The sequence below is a fragment of the Bos mutus genome, chromosome 13 (genome assembly GCF_027580195.1).
Source record: "Bos mutus isolate GX-2022 chromosome 13, NWIPB_WYAK_1.1, whole genome shotgun sequence".
Classification (NCBI taxonomy): domain Eukaryota; kingdom Metazoa; phylum Chordata; class Mammalia; order Artiodactyla; family Bovidae; genus Bos; species Bos mutus.
Window position 1 is genome coordinate 38,026,324 of NC_091629.1, and position 4,512 is coordinate 38,030,835.

The 4,512-nt window shown below is 46.7% G+C and overlaps 1 pseudogene; it reads left to right on the top strand.

Annotated features, from left to right (window-relative positions):
• LOC102286792 (alpha/beta hydrolase domain-containing protein 17C-like) lies at positions 1–2,742 on the top strand (annotated as a pseudogene).
• The last annotated feature ends 1,770 nt before the right edge of the window (positions 2,743–4,512 follow it).

A 4,512-nucleotide genomic window follows, 5' to 3' on the forward strand; every position in this document is an offset into this window, starting at 1 on the left:
ATGCCGGAGCCAGGCCCTAGAATGAACGGCTTTTCGCTGGGCTAGCTGTGCTGGCTCTTCTGCTGCCCGCCCTGCCCGAGCCCCATCGCCGCCAAGCTGGCCTTCCTGCCGCCCGAGCAGAGCGGCCCCGGCACTCCCGCTCCCGCCTCGGCCGCTTCCACTCCTCCACCTCCGCCGCGGGCAGCAGTTCGAGGAGGAGGGCGCGGGGCCCGGCGCGTGCAGCCTGCACCTGAGCAAGCGAGCCGACTGCTCGCAGCGCTAGCTGGAAGCGGTCGAGGTCTTCTCGTGCACCGCCGGGAACAACCAGCTAAGCTGCATGTTCGTGCGCTGCGCGCTCTCCAGCCACTACACGCTGCTCTTCTCGCACGGCAACGCCGTGGACCTGAGCCAGATGTGCAACTTCTACATCGGTCTGGGCTCGTGCATCAACTGCAACATCTCCTACTACCTACTCCGGCTACGGCGTCAGCTCCGTCAAGCCCCCCGAAGAAGAACCTTTATGCCGACATCGACGCCACGTGGCAGGCGCTGCGCACCCGGAAAAATCTGCATCATTGAAATGCACAAAACTTAGCTGTCTGCCTCCCAGCAACATCTTCTTGCTGTCTTTATCAGCCTGTGATGAGCTAGCTGCAGACACTAGCTTTTCCTGGTGTGCTCTGGTATCTTACTATCTTTGGAGCATGGATTGCCATATACGGCGTTAAGTCCCGAGAACGTCATCTTGTACGGCCAGAGCGTTGGGACGGCCCCCACGGTAGACCTGGCCTCCAGGTACGAGTATGCTGCCGTGATTCTCCATTCGCCTCTGCATGGCGTGTGGCTTTTCCCGACGGCAGGAAAACGTACTGCTTTGACGCGTTCCCCAGCATTGAAAAGATCTCCAAAGTCACCTCTCCCGTGTTAGTTATTCACGGCACAGAGGACGAGGTCATTGACTTCTCCCACCGCCTGGCCATGTACGAGCTCTGTCCCCAGGCCGTGGAGCCGCCCGGGGTCGAACGGGCCGGGCATAGTGACATAGAGCTTTACGCACAGTACCTAGGGAGACTAAAACTTCATTTCTCACAAACTTCCCAATTCCTGAAGACGACGACTTGACATTACCTCATTGACTGTAAGCACGAGTCCTCCGTGTTACATATACTTTCACTGGACGGCGGTCATGGCATGATCACCACAAGGAAGCACCCAGCTTTTCCGGCATCCTCATCAGACAGCCGAGGACTTCTCGGTCTTTCGTATCCAGAGAGTCTACCGACTCACACATCATGTTAAACGGAATAGTTGTAACTTCCAGCTTCATTGCCTTGCAGGGCGGGAATGAGAGCTGAGTGGGGGGACCACTTTCTCATGCTGTAAGAAAGGATGCTCACACCCCTTTCTCCACCTTAGCCGTCATGTAGAATTCATTTATGCAGGACTCAACCTCTCTCCTTGGTGGCTCTCCCTGGTGGCTCAGAGGAGAAAGCATCTGCCTGCAATGCAAGAAACCCGGGTTCGATCCCTGGGTTGGGAAGATCCCCTGGAGAAGGAAATGGCAACCCACTTCAGTATTCTTGCCTGGAGAATCCCATGGACAGAGGAGCCTGGCGGGCTACAGTCCACGGGGTCGCAAAGAGTCGAACACAACTGAGCAACTTCACTTTTTCACTTTCAACCTCTCGCCTCCCGTGTTCTCAGTATTTGACCTGCAGCTCTCTTTCAGCCACTGGATTCATGGGTTCAGTCTATTTGTGAAGCTGTGATTAGTTTAACTGGAAACCATTGTGATGAAAATTCCTTCATTTTTATTGACATGCCAATCTTTTCCCCCAAACAAATCAATTAAAGGGTAATTTACTGGAACTATGGTGATTGGCCATGGTTCTTTCAGCCACTGGATCCATGGGTTCACGGGGTCACAAAGAGTCGGACACGACTGAGCGACTTCACTTTTTCACTTTCAACCTCTCGCCTCCCGTGTTCTCAGTATTTGACCTGCAGCTGTCTTTCAGCCACTGGATTAATGGGTTCAGTCTATTTGTGAAGCTGTGATTAGTTTAACTGGAAACCATTGTGATGAAAATTCCTTCATTTTTATTGACATGCCAATCTTCCCCCAAACAAATCAATTAAAGGGTAATTTACTGGAACTATGGTGATTGGCTTCATCAACTGGAACCATATAAATATAACTGGAATATTCTTAAACAAAATGAAACTTTTTTAAAGTGTGAGTTTAATACACTAGTCCACAGTTTTAATATTTGGATTGTCTGGTTGGTTTAACAAAGAACCTAGCCAACTTTCCTCTTTTGTAGGCTTTTTTAAAGTACTGTACATATTTGCAATCACATTGTGCATAGATTCCTATTGAGTAATTTTCTTCTGTCAGGCCACAGAATCTGTGACTGCAGATTCCTTGTTTGTAATGTAAGTGATTGAATACATTTTGTTAATATGTTTTTATTCCTGTGTTTTGCTGTTAAATTTTTTATAACATTTCCAAGACAAAAAAAAATGACAAGTTTATGCTTTGAAAAATTTATGTAATTAAAATTTCACAAAACTAATCTTTTTAATTTAGGAGTTATTTGGGTTTTGACACTGGGGTTGCACCACCAGAAATGTAAGATGCTTAAAATTGTTACACTACTTCTGTTGGTTGGGGATTTGGGTTTGAGAGTTCTTCGGTTTTATTTAAAAACCTTTTTTTTTCCCCCCAAATTTAAAAGCCTTAAATGTACTGTAAGCCTCCGATTGTTGTACAGCTGGGTTGCGGGTGACTGCCTGTTTGTGTGGTGTTGCCTGGATGCAACACAGTGGTTGGTCATGGAATAAAGGATACATGGATCTGAAATAAAAAAAAAAAAATTTGTAAGAGTTTGTGCAGACCCCACAGATGCCAGGGCTCAGCCCCACAGACAGTCCTCATGTCAGACATCAGTCTCAAATCTCAGGTTGTCACTTGTACTTCTCACTGACAAGCTATACTTTGGGACTTCCAGAGAACACAGGAAAATACTTACTATGACTGGTTTATGGTAAAGGGTGCAACTCAGGAGCGATCATGTGGGCATAGGGGCAAGGTATGCAGGAGGGGTGCTGAGTTCCCAACCTCTCTCTGGGCATGTCACTCTCTCAACATCTTGGTGTTTTCACCAGTCTGGAAGCTCCCTGAGCCTTGACATTTGGGGTTTTATGGAGCATCCATTACGTAGTTCTGATCGAGTAAATCAATAGCCAGTACTAACTCACTGTTAGCTCCTCTGTCCTCTCTGGAGGTCAGCACAACCCTCTAGTCATGCTTACTAGCCTCCTTCATAAAGCCATCTAGGGGCCCCCAACATGAGTCATTTGGCTACTGGACTCCTTCCTGAAGCCATGTAGACCTCTCATCACCCCAGAGACTCCAAGGATTTTAGGAATCATGTCCCAGGAACCAGGGATGAAGACCAAATATTGATTTCTTATATCATATCCAATAACACCACAATCCAGTGTTAGGGTATTTCTGTCACCCCAGTGAGATCTCTTGTGTCTTTTACAGTTAATCCTCATCCCTAGCTCCAGCTCCAGGTAACCATGGATCTACTTTCCATCTCTATGAATTTTCCTTTTCTGGATATTTTTGTATTAATGGAGTAATACAAAATCTCATGTTTTGTGTCTGGCTTCTTTCACTTGGTATACTATTTTTGAGGTCATCCATGTTATAAATGTAGTTCATCCCTTATTATGGCTAATATTTCATTGTGTGAATGGGCTGCATTTTTGTTTATCCCTCTATTAGTTGATGGACATTTGGGTTTTTCCACTTTTTGTTGTTGTTCAGTCCCCCAGTCAATGTCCAACTCTTTGTGACCCTATGGACTGCAGCAAGCCAGGCCTCTCTGTGCCTCACCATCTCCCAAAGTTTGCCCAAGTTCATGTCCATTACATCGGTGATGCCATCCAGCCACCTCTTCCTCTGATGCCCTTTTCTCCTTCTGCCCTTGATCTTTCCCAGCATCAGGGACTTATCCAGTGAATCAGCTATTCGAATCATATGATCAAAATACTAGAGTTTCAGGTCCAGCATCAGTTCTTCCAGAGAGTATTCACAGTTGACTGAATCCAGAGACTGACTGGTTTGAGCTCCTTGCTGTCCAAGGGACTCTCCAGCACCACAGTTTGAAGGCGTCAATTCTTTGGCACTCTGCCTTCTTTATGGTCCAGCTTTCACAACCGTACATGACCACTGGGAAGACCATAGCTTGACTATACAGACCTTTGTCAGCAGAGTAATGTCACTGCTTTTCAACACACTGTCTAGGTTTGTTATAGCTTTCCTACAAAGAGGCAAATGTCTTCTGATTTCATGACTACAGTCACCATCTGCAGTGATTTTAGAGCCCAAGAAGAGAAAACCTGTCATTACTTCTACTTTCCCCCCTCTATTTGCCATGAAGTAATGAGACTGGATGCCATGATATTAGTTGTTTTTTTTTTAATATTTAGTTTTAAGCCAGCTCTTTCACTCTCCTCCTT